The 16,234-nt window shown below is 40.0% G+C and overlaps 1 protein-coding gene across 9 annotated transcripts in view; it reads left to right on the top strand.

Moving 5' to 3' along the window:
• The window catches only part of INPP4A (inositol polyphosphate-4-phosphatase type I A), a 140,226-nt gene that overhangs the window by 31,471 nt on the left and 92,521 nt on the right, over nucleotides 1-16,234 (top strand). For 7 of the 9 annotated variants that reach the window (XM_064143545.1, XM_064143544.1, XM_064143541.1 and 4 more), the window contains exon 1: nucleotides 8,079-8,236. The exons of the other annotated variants lie outside the window; for them this stretch is intronic. The gene's annotated coding sequence lies outside the window, so the exon portion shown is untranslated. Of the gene's footprint in view, nucleotides 1-8,078; nucleotides 8,237-16,234 lie in introns of those variants that run through there. 9 annotated transcript variants of the gene reach the window in all.

The raw sequence follows: 16,234 nt of genomic DNA, 5'->3' as shown, positions 1-16,234 counted from the left end.
CTTGTGTTTGCTTCTGAGGAGCCCATCAATGAGGCAGCTCACTCATACAGATTACAAATGTGTGCTTATGTCTCTGCCTGAATTACTCCCCTCCTGAACCCACCCCCTCAGATCTTTCTCCATGGTACAGTTACCTATGTGGATTGACTTGCCCTGACATTCTTTCCCCTAAGATGACTTGCCATGCAGTTTTGCCATCACATACCCATTTCCTGTTCTCGCAAACAGTTTGCTCCATTAGCAAGCTACCACAGTACCATTAACTTCTTTCTCTTCTTTCAAGACCATACACAAGGGACTGCTTTCATGCTGATATATTAACATCATATCCTGTCATGGTGACTTTGGTCCTTGCCTTGCCTAGACTTCTGATTTCTCAGCTCTGATACTTCCTCTCTGTCATCTTCTAAAAACATCTCATACCTTATGGCCAAATTCTTCCCCTCTAAGTTTTATTTTGAGCTCTGCTTTTACTGGATAGCATCCCTATTTAATTTTAGTACTGAAACTGCTGCAGCATTTCTGTATATCTTCTGCAGATGTGTTAGGAGGCCTGATTGGGGAATATTAGCGCCAGCAGACTTTATTCCCAACACAGTCTTAGAGGGAAACAAGAGCCTTCAGAAAGGTGATTCCTGACACCAGAGTTAGCAACTTAGGTCCTGCTTATCTCAGGTGCTCTGAATTGCACTCTGTCTCTCTTATTTCTGAGAAAGTGGAGAATTAAAGTGCATTTTCTGACTCTCCTGGACATTCTTATTAATGTAATCTCTTCAGTCTCTACCTTTGTATACAAAAGGGATGCACAGATTACAGTCATTTTCAACCTATTAAAGAGGTCAGAGGCATTACAGAATTTTAAACCACTACTTTTTAATAGATGTCCTTAAATATTCTTCTATTCCTGGTTAGCAGGTTGCATTTGTGGGAGGAATCAATTATTTGTTTCTCTAATGCATTTTTTGGCGTTTGTGTATATATATATACATACACACACTCTGCTTCCTTAATATGAGATTTTTTCAATAAAAATCTTAACTTTCAAGGCTGCATGTTTCCTGGTTTTAGTATCTAAAATGCAAGGCTTTAGCCCACAGTGATAGGGACTGTTGGAATAAAAAACTGAAAAAGCTTCTCACAAAAACATACCAACCAAAATATCACAAGTAAGATACTAAAAACATGTTGCTTTCGTGTGTAGTTAAATTATTCTTTCCTTCTTACTCTCTTACATATGCTATAATTGCTACCAATTTCATGCAAAGTTTGTTACTACTTGTGAAAAGGCTCAGGCAGGTCTCCCTGAGACTTTTGGAATCTGAAATCAAATTATTTTTGGGAGGGAGGAGGAACCAGGGGGGAAAAGAGTGGGTAGAGGAAATATGCACTATTTTTGTACTAAAAAAGGCTTATACTGGTTATCTGCTATCTAAATTATAGTCTATAAAAGTAAAGTTTAAGCTCATTTATGTGAAGCTGACAAAGTGTCAGCTTCCATTGAAATATTACTTGGGTAGTATGTGTGTGGTTTCTGCCTATTATATGAGTTCCTAAAAAAGGCAGGCTATTTAGAGACACTGTTTAAAAGGTGCCTCTTGTATCTTACCCTTTTTAAGACCCACTGTAAAAAGAAAGACACCTATACTTTTGAAACTGCTTTTATATGGGGATAGCTTTATTTGTCTTCCTCCATAATGAGTGTGTCTGTTTCCCCTTCCATCTTAACTACAGCTGTTACACTGAGTTACAGCCTGTGTATTTTAAGAGTCCTTCTGTAGTTGTGGGTGTGGATTATGTAGTTTTCATACTCTGCTGTGCTTAGCTCAAGGCAGCTGCAGCTCTAGCTTTGTGTTGGTATTTGTCCTTAGGATTTCCTAACTGAACCAGTACTGTGCAGTAGTTAGCTGAGCTGGAGGTAGTTTACTGTTTCTCAAGCAAAATGAGTGGTTCTGAAGCTATAAACGACTGTTCTTCATCTTAGAGAGAATTTCTTGGATTGCGTTGAAGAACTGCCAACAAATTAAGACACTGCCTTCTTTTGCTTTGCTCATTTTGGTGTCTCTATTCAATCTAGCTATAATCTGCAATGATAAATATACTGTATTTCAGAAGACTGTTCTGTGGGGTTATTAGAATTGTTTTCCTAAAAGAAATTAGCAGAGAATGAATGCTACTTTGGATCATAGCAATCAATACATTATTTTTATACTACAAGTCTTTTGGGATCTTGCTGATAAATAGTGATCTTGTATTTGTAGCCATCTCCTTTCAGTATGTCTTCTTTGTCACCAAAATGATTGCATGAGTGTTTGAAATCCTTAGCTTGCAAAAGTGAATTTATTCTGGAGCACATCTTTCTAGGAGTGTGACTGTCATGGATTAAATAGGTCTTTAAACAGTATTACATTGATCAGAATCAACCGTGCATGATCTGAATGGAGGATGAGTATCTTCCTCCCAAAATTAGGCATTATTCTGAAATTACTTAATAGTACATTGAAATAAAGCTTGCCCAATACTTAGTAAACTAATAAGAGCTTAAGATTTAGTTCACAGTGCTCTTTGGGTAATATCAGGCAAGTAATGAATAAAATCATTGCAAAATAAGTGAGGTGAGCCTTAGAAACTTGTGCCTCTGAGTATAGGTTTCTATACACTTCATTCCTCTGTTTAAAATGGAAACACAAATCTAATAACCCAAACTGGCCTTTGCATCAATGAAACCTTCAATCAGTGGCCCAGTCAAGGCTGGGAAGAACAACTGAATCTCCCAGTAGTCCAGGGCAGCAGGATCTTTGGTCTACAACCACTGTAAACCTCATCAGGCAAGTACAGGAGTAGCCATTGATTGCAAACAGCTGAAATGCATCACAGAATTAGAAGAAGGTGGAGGTTGGGAGGACAGGGCAGGGTAATAGAAAATACACGTTTTGCTACATTTATAGTATAAAAGGGTGGGGTCAGTATTTTTACCAGTTTGTGCTGGTGGAACCAAACTTTAAGCAAGAGCCTGTTTGTAGAGCTACGCACATTACTTTTTCTGCACACTTGTATCTTACGTGAATATGTTCCACAACTGACTGAATGCACACCATACATTCAACAGAAAACAGGCATTGTAGAATCATAGGATGTAGACAGAAAAAAAAATACCTGAAAGTGTAGCACAGTACTTTTGTTTTCCATTTGATCATAATTCCTTATTATTAATCATGCTTCCTTAATACAGGCACAGAAACATTGTTAGAGAAGGTTGATGAGACTCTAATAATACATTAAATCTGGTAATCAAATGATGCAATGTCTTCAAGTATTATCTGCTCAGTCTAATTCCCTTTAAATTCAAAGACTCAAGGTCTTCTGAGAAAAGTATATGGTGCAAACATCTGTGATCCTGGTCTCTCTTTAGTCCCCAAGACACCTCAGGCAATGAGACCTTTAATATGAAGTGAAGATAACCTAGGAATCTATATAGCAATACATCATTGCATACTTCTGGATTATATATAAACAAATAAAAGTGATTAAAAGAAAGACCAAAGCAACTATTCACACCTCTGATATACCACTTGATCTTGGATACATGGAAAAAGATGTCATAGCTACTAGAGTGGCCAGCTACTGGTGCAAAGGGGTTTCTTTGGGACAGCGTGTATTTTTATGTACCTGGAAAAAAAATGGAAACACTTTATTTAATGAGGAGATTCTGAACTTGTTACATTTTTTTTACTTCCCACCTTTTCTTGTTCTACATTTCCTCATCTGTAATTGACTTTTCTTAGAATAAGACATGTAGCTTTTGATATGAAGATCTTTCAAAAACATATTAAAAACACCAAAGTGCTACTTTTTATGAACTTTTTCTGTGGCCTATTTTTAGGGAAAATCCCCAAGTGATCTGAAGTCAATTAAGTTCTGAATGTCAAAATTCAGATTAATCATGACAGAAGCACTTTCATTTTTAATAAGTTAAATAAATAATTAAAGTGAATTGTAATGAAACACTATTAATAAGCTTTTCCTCCTTGCACTCCCACTGGTCTGATTTCTGATGAAAAATCCAGTGTGTGCAGTATCTTCATCTTTGGATGGTCCCGTTGATATTTAGTGGCATTGATCTGTGGAATAATTTGCAGCACACCCTGCATAAAGGTTGGTTTCTCACATACCAACTGAGAAAGTTATCCACAAGCTAATGAATTTTATCTAGATCATTACATAATTTACTTTGAAAGAAGAAATACAGAATTTTGAAAGAGAAAGAAGAAACACGGTCTATTGTGGCTTTTCTTTTTATTAGATCTTTTTGCTGTCAGCATACATTTGGGGACCTTCTTAGCTTTTTGTGAACTACTGTACTAGACTGTACTAACTAGGGAACTTCTGTTTTTTAGTGGGAAAGAAAAAGAATCTCAAGAATAGAAATAAAGACTGTATAGAAAAATCCTTAAATGTTCATGACTTTACTAATGAAGAACAGAAGGTGAATTCCCTGATGAAACTGTGGACTAGTTAACTTCCCATGGGCTACATAGAGATGAGTTGAGAACACAGGACAAAGCATTAGAAATTTGTTGTGCAAAGACAGAACTCTTGCATTACAGCTGCTTTTTCTTCATGTGGATGAAGAGGAATACATTTTGTAAGAAATGTTGCAAAACAGTAATCAAAATCGTCCAGATTTGCATTCAGTTTTACTGATTTAGTTTACCCAGTTCAGCAGATGATAGTGAGAAAACAGTAGGTGTTGCATCAACTTTCTCCAGCATTGACAATTGTTTTCTGAGGTGTCTGAAGAACCTACCAGTCATAGGTCACAAAGACCAGCATGATACCTTCAAGTCCTGCATTGTGAAGACAACAAGAAAAACTTTGTTCAGAAAATATATAGAGTGTATTGAATAAGCAAAATTAATATATGTAGACAATTCCAAAATGGGAAAGCATTTTCTTAGTGCAAAGAATCACGGTGGTAACATATGCTTACCTTGAAATGAGTTTATATCTGACTTTGGGTATCTCTTTTGTTATAATTCACAGATCACTATTAAATTGAAATTATTGTATGAGAGTAGAAAATGAAGCAGTGAAACAGAGAAGTAATTGTGCTTTTTCAAGAAAAACATTGTTTGGAGTCAGAAAGTTATGTCTATGTTGATAGAACAAATTTTAGTATTCTTAGAGGCTTGGAGAGATTGCACTTGCACTGTGCGGTGTAGCCCAGGAAAAAGCAGAGCTCTGAATATAAGGATAAAGATTGGGCATAGGATAATTCTAAATGGGGCAACACTTGATTATCTGGTTTAATGTGTTATTAGTGTCTTGCTGACCTTTTCTATCAATGCAAAACATGGGCAGATGTTGTCATTAAAGAGAAGAAGAGAACAGATGTGGATAGGAGCAGGCCAGCTGCCAAAAGATCAGCTGACATAAAGTGTAATCTGGGGAGTCCTCCTTAGCCAAGTAAACCTTCACATGCAGCAAATCTGTCAATGTCTGTATATGCAGAAGTCACAGCACTGTCTGTGAACTACTCTCTCATCTGGTCAGTATGTCTTTGTTGCTTGTTTTGTTTTGGCTGATGTATCTGATTTTAGTCTCTCAAAGTCTCTTGTCTAATCTGCTGAGAACAGACCACGAAGAGAAAATGGGCATTTAGGTCATGTTGCACATTTTCAGCAGACGTGCAGAAGTACTTTGGTCAGAGATCTGTGTGGAGAATGTTTCAGACAACTTCTAACTTTAATATCTTTCCAAAGCAGAATGTGTTGCTTTTGAATTCTTACAAGAGAAAAAAACCAAACAAACAAACTTTACTTGGGTTGTAGCTATAGCAGTAACTTAGAGGTGGTCTCAGTTGAAGAGATGCACTTATGTGGTGTGACAAAAATGCATTCCCACAGCCTCCTGTGGGTTGCTTTGCTAACTGCTTTTGTAGAGGTGAATGTAAGATGCTGCTGAAATATTGGTGGATGATGTAGTGATGGCAAAAAGGTTCGACCTTTATAGCATGTCCTGTTACTTATCATCAGAAACCTTGAGATTAAAGTCTAAGTGCATCCTCCTCCGATACTCAATCACTAAAGCTGTGCTTTTATGTGTTATGCTTTTATCCTCTGTTCGTTGTCTGAGCAGGATAAAGGTGCTGATTCTTTTTGCAGAAGGAATTTTACTTTTCCTACTGTTGGTGGCTGGGTTTTTTGTTTGGGTTGATTATTCTGCTCATCTTGATTCCTTTCCATGTCTTGATTGCTGCCAAGCCAGTGTTCTTGGCTACTTTGAGGCACATGGAGAGTAAATGTTCACCATCAACAGTACAAAGTCCATTTAGGAGCTTTAATGACAACCAGAAATAGTAGTGAATGGTGCCATGCATGTAGCTGGATTGGATGGGTGGATATACCTTTCATTTGGTTAGGCTTTGCAAAAGAAATTCTTTCAGAAAACAAACCCACAGAACCATGAAAGTCATGCTTCAATATTAGCTTTTTTTCCATGATACATCTCAACACAGATCTGTTGATCTGGGCGATAGTCAGCTGGATATTTGCTAAGTATGAGGAAAGATGTTCTGCTGTCAATGGTTTGACCTAAACTAGGTGTCTTTTCCCAGACAGTTTTGGGTATATGAATGGCTGTTAAGCTCTATGCATTGTTCTTTGGGCCAGCAGCTTCTTTTGACAATACTCTTGATTCACCCTACCATAGTTGGTTCTTAAGTGGTTGTCCTGCTGGCTCAGTAGTAGAGGGCTTCATCTGCCTTCTTTGAAGGCTGGTCTTGCTCAGCGCTGCAGCTGCTTAGTGTGATGTGCCTGTCAGAAATAAAGTGTAATCAGTACAGCAGTGCTTACCAACACCAGACTTTGCCTTCCGGGTGCCTGAGCACAAGCCCTATGAGGAGAGGCTGAGGGAGCTGGGATTGTTTAGCCTGGACAAGAGGAGGCTCAGGGGTGACCTTATTGCTGTCTACAACTACCTGAAGGGTGGTTGTGGCCAGGAGGAGGTTGCTCTCTTCTCTCAGGTGGCCAGCACCAGAACAAGAGGACACAGCCTCAGGCTGCGCCAGGGGAGATTTAGGCTTGAGGTGAGGAGAAAGTTCTTCACTGAGAGAGTCATTGGACACTGGAATGGGCTGCCCGGGGAGGTGGTGGAGTCACCGTCCCTGGGGCACTTCAAGGCAAGGTTGGACGTGGCACTTGGTGCCATGGTGTAGCCTTGAGCTGTGTGGTAAAGGGTTGGAATTGATGATCTGTGAGGTCTCTTCCAACCCTGATGATACTGTGATACTGTGATCTCTGTTTTGTGTGGTGTGAAGTCTGTCCAGCCTGGAAAATAAGTGATAAAATTGCTCCTTTGACTCGTGCAGTGGATAACTGTGGGGGAGGCTGCCAGAATTCGGCCCTAAACCCAAAGACTCTGCTCCTGTCTGTAATGCAGTTATGCTCTTTTCCTATGGGCACTTCTCCATGCTATAGTGATGTCAGGCACATAGGATTTCTGCTCATATGCATCCCATAATCCTTCCTACAGTTCTCCTATTTCACTGCATTTGAGACTGAATTTATCCTTCTCAGAGTACTTAATTAAATCAGAGCCACTATGCTATAAACTGGTCACAAATAAATGGATATTGCCTCAAGTCAATGTGTTTGGTTTAGGTTTTTTTCCTGGGGTATTTGAATTCTTGGTCTTGATGAGAGGTGTGAGGCCAGATACCATAGTAGCACACCACCTGCCATACCACAGCATTGACCTGGCTTGCAGTGCAAGCTTTTACATTTGAGATAAATATATTTACAGAGAAGAAAGAAACAGAGCTGCTATCCTGGGAAAACAAAAAAACCCACAAACAAACAGCAAACCAAACGAGAGGTTATGTAGACGATGAAATTAAACTTGCTGCTGAAAGAAAAAGCTGGGGCAGTCAGGCGGACACAGGCAGACAGGGACAGTGAGTATGTGCCTGTGCGACAGAAAGCAGGAGCAAACGAGCAAGAGGGAGCCTTGAAACTTAAACTCCTCCTGCAGCTCTGCATCTGCTCTGAGTCATTGGTATGACTCACACTGACAGTGTTCACGTTTGCTAGCATTCGGATGGAGCAGGTCTGGCAGCAGAAGGAGCAGGTTAGATTATTGATTACCTGCTGCAGCAAACAGTTGCGCCAAGATGGTTTTTTATGAGCACAGATGAAACAGAGGAGGCTCTGACGAGCACTATTATGATTGTTTTCTTACGGTAAGAATGCCTGTTATGTATTAGAGGAAGATATGAAAGGGAATTTAGAGCTAGTGAAGAAGGCTGAGTCTCTTTCTGCTGCTGCTTATTCTCAGAGCATAATGATCTTTAGAACCTCGTTACTGCAAAGCTTCGTTGTGACTGTTTGCAGTGCCATATGGAGAATCATATGACTAATGGGCAGTGCATGTCCTAGGAAACAAAATAACTGTATTCTCATTCATTGATGTTATGTAAGCCATGGCAGCCATGTTAAAGACAGAAGACCTCTTTCGAAGAAACAGTGATGCTAGATGGTAGGGCGAGGAAAAAAACGAGTTTTTAAGCAGCTGTCTGATCTTGGGAAAGTGCTGTAGTTCTGTAGTTCTTTTTTAAGCTAAATTTACCAACACCCGAATTTCCGTATTAATAGAATTAAAAAAGAGTGGCTTTAAAAAGGATAGAATAGTTGTTTACCTTCAGTGTCAGAGTGCTGTTTTGACTTGAGTGTTCAGGCTGGGACTGTGTGCATGCTGTGATCCGTGCAGTGCATGAATGTAAACAGTTTCTTCAAATACTTTTAATGCTACTTCCAGATATCAGGATGATTTTCTTTTAGTGCTGCTGAAAGACCATTTATATGCATGTATTTATTTTATATATATATACGTGTGTGTGTGTGTCTTGTTCTGACAGTTGTTACATGCAGAATGTAGGTCACATGCTGGTTAGTGCTGACATATGCAGAGTGTGTAAACCATTTTTTTGTAGTATCTTTACTGGCATTTTGTTCACTCTGGTGCTATAATTTTCACATAGGTTAGACTGGAATCACAATTTTTCCTCATGTGGAAACTACTGAATCTTGAGCTGTTGCCATACTCCCCACATGCATTTTTTTCTGAATTAGAGACTCTGCTTTTGAACTGCAGTAATGAATTTATCTTAATTTCTTTCTCAGTGTCCTTTCAAAGTGCATATTACAGTGAGTTTATCAGCTGCTCTTAGTAACAAAGGAGCCTGATCACTTCTATGGGTTATTTTCAGGATGAGAGAATGTCAAAGCCTGATTGTTTACTAGCTTCTTCTCAGCTACTTGAAACCATGACTTATTTCCTTTCTGGAATTTACCTAAAAGTGACCACTGTCTTCTCTCAAAGAAATATGGTTCTGTAGTAAGGTCATTTGAAAATGACAGGATACTTTGGGGTCTTATTCTGTTTGCTAGTTTATAGCATTTGGTGCTGCAGTGTTTTCATTCTCTGTCAATTAACTAGACTGATTTTGCTTCCTCTTTTTTTAAAAAGATTAAACTTCTTAATAAAATGTGAACTAAGGTTTGTTAGTGCATTTGTAGTATCTTTATATTTCTCGTGGCATCCAGCTGAGAAAACCAAAGTCATTCATGGGCACCGATCTGCCAGAACAAAATCTGGATCACTAATTTCTATGATTTATGTTTCTGATATTTATCATGTTAGAGCATTGTAAATGCATGCTACTTTAGATGTTGTTAACATTGGTTTTAGGACTGCTCACTAGTAAAGTTCTGGCACATGGCAGTCTTTCCTTCCTCTCTCAAATCCAAGCAAGTCTGAATAAAACAATCTTTGCAGTCTTAATTTTTCCACTGATTTGCATCTGAATTACTGTTTTCTGAAACTGCGCCAGGGCAGTCTTTGCCTTCATGTTTACCTCTAAGTATGTATGCAGTACCAATTATGTATTGTTGAACCAGAACAAATAATTTATTATAATAAAAAATAAACTTCATTTGAGTTTACTTAATTTCTTAATGCACTGTGTGTGCAGTTAAATATTAAACAGTTAACCTTTGGAAAAGAAATTGCAAGAACAGGCTTAATGCCTAAACGACAGTATATCAGCCCTTGAATCAACACAGCTGTGAAGGTAGCCTCTTCATTCTACTGGTCCATAAACTTTGTGCAAATGATGACCACCAAAGAGAACTCCCTGCTCTTCGTCTTGTTCTCCTGCTGCCTACTATGTCTCTCTATCTGCCACTGGAATGCCATTAAGTGAAAAAGAACAAACTGCCCAGCCTCGCAAGATCAGTTAGACAGTTTGCTTTATGCACTCTGGCAAGCTTCTAGGCAAAGCTAAAACAATTTTAGTGCTTGTTGTGATATTATCTAGATAATGATATGCCTTCTTTTGGGTAGATTAACAAATCACAACTGAAATGTAAATGTCCAAGGCAGGAGAGGTTTGTGCAGGAAAATGATTGTAACTTTCTGTTAAATACAAAGGAAGCAGCTGCATTTGATCCTTCTGTGCAGGGCTTTTGCAGGAAGTATGATAAATCTTGTTAAAGTCTACCCTTCAGACACTCTCAAAGTCAGTCTCTGTTGCTTTAAGTTGGCTTTGCATCAGGCTGTAAAGGCAATAGATGACAGGAGCTGTTTGGCAAGATATGAAGTGTGAGAGTTGGTAATCTCTTCGACTTTTCTTTTCTGTAGTAGAAGCTTATTATATCCAGTGAATCCAAGCAGGAGACCCCAGCTCACTGTTTCCCTTTCCTGTTCCTAACCTACAGGATGTTGTAGGAGCACTGGACCAGGCTACCCAGAGAGGTTGTGGAGTCTCCTCTAGAGACTTTCCAGATCTGCCTGGATGCGTTCCTATGTGGACTAGCCTAGGTGCTTCTGCTTTGGCACAGGGGTTGGAGTTTAAACTCTCTGGAGGTCCCATGCAACCTCTAATGTTCTGTGATTCTGTGATCATTGGTGCTTGCATGGCTTATTTTCTCTTCTCTGCATAACTCCAGAGATATGTTTTTGTTTCTGCCCTTGCTGAGGCTTTTGCAGACTTCCCACTGAAGTTTAAACCCTATTTTTAGATTCTCTCTTCAGCTGCTCTACTGTAGTCTGTTCAGTGGTTTGGTTTTTTTCTTCGCTTGATAGGTTTTCCACCAAAGCAAGCCTCAAATGGTGGAAAGTGACAAAGATCATGTAATTCAGCTCTTTCCTTTTGTTCCTGTGCCACTTGTGTAGTGAATTACAGGTGGAGTGTTTACCTATCCTTTTATTTATTTCTTCCTTCCTAAAACCTGCTGCTTTTTTCTATGGTTTTCTTTGTCACCATGCCCTAACTGTGTTATTGTGAGCCCTTCATCTGCCTTCCTGGCACTTGGGAAGCAGTGCTGTTGGATTAGCTCTGATCTCTTACATGTTCTACTTCCTCAGTCTGTGAGCACACGTTTTGAAACAGGCCGCAGCATTGTTCTTGTGCATGCTGTTCAACCTCTCCCTGCCGTGGCAGGAGAAAAATGCCTCTGAAGGAAATAGAACTGTTGCTGTGGGTAGTAAGTGGAAAAATTAGGTGCATGGAGCAAATGAAGCATTTCTACAAAATTCTTAAAGCTCTTAGACCTTGAGTGGGAGAAAGGTTGTATTTTACACAAAAGCTATGTCGTCAGTGATGTACAGCTAGCCTTGATAAATGGCTGGTGAAGAACTTAGGGGAAATCCAGTCTTGTTATTGAAACAAATTTACATGAATCATCTTTAATATGGGTGACATTTTGATTGCATGACAGTTCTACCTGATGGTCAACCCAAACCACAGTATCACAGTGTCACCAAGGATGGAAGAGACCTCACAGATCATCAAGTCCAACCCTTCACCACGGAGCTCAAGGCTAGACCATGGCACCAAGTGCCACGTCCAATCCTGCCTTGAACAGCTCCAGGGACGGCGACTCCAATACATCCCCGAGCAGCCCATTCCAGTGTCCAATGACTCTCTCAGTGAAGAACTTTCTCCTCACCTCGAGCCTAAATTTCCCCTGGCGCAGCCTGAGGCTGTGTCCTCTCATTCTGGTGCTGGCCACCTGAGAGAAGAGAGCAACCTCCCCCTGGCCACAACCACCCTTCAGGTAGTTGTAGACAGCAATAAGGTCACCCCTGAGCCTCCTCTTCTCCAGGCTAAACAATCCCAGCTCCCTCAGCCTCTCCTCGTAGGGCTGTGCTCAAGGCCTCTCACCAGCCTCATCACCCTTCTCTGGACACACTCAAGCATCTCAGTGTCCTTCCTAAACTGGGGGGCCCAGAACTGAACACAGTACTCAAGGTGTGGTCTGACCAGTGCAGAGCACAGGGGCAGAATGACCTCCCTGCTCCTGCTGACCACACCATTCCTGATGCAGGCCAGGATGCCACTGGCTCTCTTGGCCACCTGGGCACACTGCTGGCTCATGTTCAGGCGGGTATCGATCAGCACCCCCAGATCCCTCTCTGTCTGGCTGCTCTCCAGCCACTCCGACCAAGCACTGCCCTATCACATGCTGAGTTTTACATGGAGTAGAAGATGGTCCATGCAATGAATAACAATTGATTCATTTATTTATTTTCCATCCAAAACTGTGGTTGCCATATGGTGAATTGTTATTTGACATTAGACTTTCTGAATCAGGACTCTGCAGTATATGAAATAGCAGCTGTATACTGGTGTCATAGCACAGCATTTCTGTTTTCAAATCTAAATTTGAACACAAAGGAGGGAAAAGGTTTGTTTGAATTGATTTTTGGTACAAGATTTTGGTGTGGTTTTTGGATTTGGGTTTTGGGTTTTTTTGCATATTAGAAGTAAGCCCCTGGAAACTGGAGTTATACTGGAATAACAGTCTTGCTTATGAGCAGTATGAATGGCACTGTTTGCAATACTGAATCATATAATTTGTTGGAAATCTTGCATTTTTACTTGTATTACTTTTAAAAATGGTAGTTCTGACATCACTGCTTTTGGGGTATTCTATTTGTATATGTGTGTGCATCTAGAAAGGATCTATTGTGTTCCTTTTCCTGTTTTCTGAGGATTTTTTCTTCTTTGGATTAGATTTTTTTGCCTGGTTTTGAAGAGAAGGGGAAATGAACTGTTAAATCTTTGTTTATACTGTGTCATGAAAAGCTCTTCTCTTAATCCTGGCACAGTTCAGGCAGAGAGACAGGTGAACATGTACCATTTGCCCTGGAAGGCCTGAAGTGTTAGAGGGGTATGCACCTTTGCATTGTGTGAAGTTCTGTACCACACAGGAAAAGTCACAGCCTCATTTTTTGTCTCTTGAAACCTTTTTTTATTCTTGAGCATGTACTAGTTTAAATAAAGAGCCTATCCTGTGAATAGAGCAATGTTGGTGCTTTCATTTACCTTCAGGCTGTAAGTTTCCACTTGTCCAATGTTTCACATATATACTCCTCCTGCCCTGCTCTGGAGTTGGAGTCAGTGAAAGGATGAGTATAGTTCTATTTCACTCTGGTTAAATGAGATTTTGGCTTGGATTACGATGTCATGTTATTTCTGTGCTGAATTCTCCTTGTATTTTATAGGGACAGAGAAATCTGGGATTAGCTCAGTTTTCATTTCAGTTTAATGCTTCATCTTTTAAAGCAGCAGAGCCACCTCTCAGTCTGCTGTGCAGGCTTAAGTATATGATAGTGCCTTTGTAGGCTTGATGTCGCATATGTCTCTGAGTTGTCAGGTGAAACAGTTTAAAATCAATGGTTCCATGATCCTTAATGCAGATTTACTTTTTACATAATACTTGCTAGTGCTGGGTGGTAGAGGTGCTACAGGGAGAAGTTAGTAACAGGGCATGTCCATTTCTGCAGGTTACTTGGGCCAGAAATCTGACTGACTTTCTCTCTTTCTCTCTTTCTCTCTTTCTCTCTTTCTCTCTCTTTCTCTCTATCTCTCTCTTTCTTTCTCTCTTTCTCTCTTTCTCTTTCTCTCTCTTTCTCTCTTTCTCTTTCTTTCTCTCTATCTCTCTCTTTCTCTCTTTCTCTCTTTCTCTTTCTCTCTCTTTCTCTCTCTTTCTCTCTCCCTTTCTCTCTCCCTTTCTCTCTCCCTTTCTCTCTCCCTTTCTCTCTCCCTTTCTCTCTCCCTTTCTCTCTCCCTTTCTCTCTCCCTTTCTCTCTCCCTTTCTCTCTCCCTTTCTCTCTCCCTTTCTCTCTCCCTTTCTCTCTCCCTTTCTCTCTCCCTTTCTCTCTAATAAAATACACCACACTGTAATATTCTAGACTACCCTAAAAGGTCAGGCAAGTGACTTCACTGTATTTTCTGTATGTGATAGGTAAGTGCATTTTAACTCCCAAATTCCTGAAATAAAAGATGCAATAAAAGGGTTTTATTCTGTCTTATTTCAGAAGTAGACACTAGTGATCTGACTTTAAAGCAAAGGATTTATTTTTTTCCCCTTGGTATTGATGTTTTTTTCTGAGCAATTGGGAGAGCTTCTTCTGAGGACATATGAACCAACACAGTAAAATGTTGATCATTTTAATGCACATAGAAGACTGGGGGAAAAAATAATGCCATACTGCCTGTGTCTTCTCTTGTTTCACAAAAGCTTGCAAGAAGAGCTCATTAGAGCTGCATATGTTAGCATGGGGGGATTTGTATAAAAAGCAATGCAATTATCCAATGTAAATATTAGTATTGTGGCTTTGAATACATGACATAAAAATGCATGTAGCTGAGCTGGCTAGAATGAAGTCTTCCTGTTATAAAGTCTCTTAATGTTGGTGCCTGGGAAAAATTAATTAAATTATTCTTTGTTCCTGAGATAAGTGGATGACTTTCAATTCTATTCTAGTAAACAGGAGGTAGTGAGTAATAGAAAGAAAAACCTTTGTAGTTTTCCCTGCATAAGAAAGATTTCTAATTGTTGTCCCATAGCCCATTGGTGAGATCTTGAAAACACCAATACTTTCAGAGGGCAGTGTTTTCACACAACAGAAGTTGCATAGAAAAGAGATTGTTCTTTTGCCAGTGAGGCAGACTTGCAAACTAGACCAAAAATGGAGTTGGGAAAAACTAATGGGGAATTAGAGGAGATTCTTCTTAGCTGTCCTATGAAATCTGCAATTCAGCTGGGGAATAGAAGGAAGCTGGGGCAAGTTTGATCTCAAATGTATAAATTTCAGAGAAATTGCTTGGGTTCTTATATCAGAAAGTAATCCAAGAGTGCTTATGTTTGCAGACTGTGACATAGTATGAGGAAGCATTGAATCTGTCATATAACTTGTTTTTCCCAAAACGAAGTGTTGCTTCTTACTGGGCAGAAGAAAAGAAACTGTACATTTAGTCCTAAGTTTGTCTTGAAGCAATGTGATGTCTTATAGAGGATCCTGTAAGAGACCTTACAGGGCTTTCCCATCTTTGCTCAATGTTCACAAATAGTTTTTACCATTTGTAACACTGAAGTGTATGGTGAATGGAAGTAGCCACTAAAGGTGCAGGCAGTGTTATAGATTAAAGAAATAGGAGTTGGACTGAAAGGAATTGAGTATGATAGCATTTAAGTAATGCTCTGAGGATTCTGACTTGTGGTCTCTGGACCATTGCAAGAGGTGTTCAAGATGCTTATTTTGGTGAAGTCCACCAAGTCATGGCTGCAGGGACTAGAGTGAAATACAGTCACAGTTTTCTCACATGGCACCGCCTTAATTTGTCACATTTATTGCTGTATGTTGAAGCTGCATAATTTATTGTTGCCTCTCTTTTACCAGCATCTTTTGCAATTGAGTGCACATGAATGTTATTGCTCTTCCAGTTGATACGGTCTGAGAGACACTGAATCAGAGTTACCTGAGGACACTTTCATAGTGAAACTGCAAATGCCTCCCAGAAGTCATCTCCTGTGGTTCTGAGTGGGCAGAATGAGATGTGGCTTTGCTGCCTGCAGAGCAGGCTGGATCACGAAGGGTGGAGAACTGCCAAGGCAGCAACAGTTCTCCTGGCTCCTGCCATCCAGTTATCTTCTCCTACCCTTCTGCCATGGAAACCCTGTTTCTGCTGGGTGCTCTGTGCCCTAGAGAAGGAAAGAGGAAGTGGTGGCAGCTTGCATGGGACAGTTGGCATAGTTTGTTTTTCTCCTTGAAAAAGAGCTCTTTCACGGGATTGTTTTGGAGATGCCATGTCATTTCAGTGCATGGCAGTAGCGTAAAGGACTGAACACCTTCTGGGGACAGAGAGCAGTGAGAGGAGGATCTGGTTGTG

Source organism: Pogoniulus pusillus, chromosome 5, assembly GCF_015220805.1.
Source record: "Pogoniulus pusillus isolate bPogPus1 chromosome 5, bPogPus1.pri, whole genome shotgun sequence".
Taxonomy (NCBI): Eukaryota; Metazoa; Chordata; class Aves; order Piciformes; family Lybiidae; genus Pogoniulus; species Pogoniulus pusillus.
The sequence above is the reverse complement of the archived record's forward strand: the minus strand, read 5'-3'. Positions and strand labels throughout refer to the sequence as shown.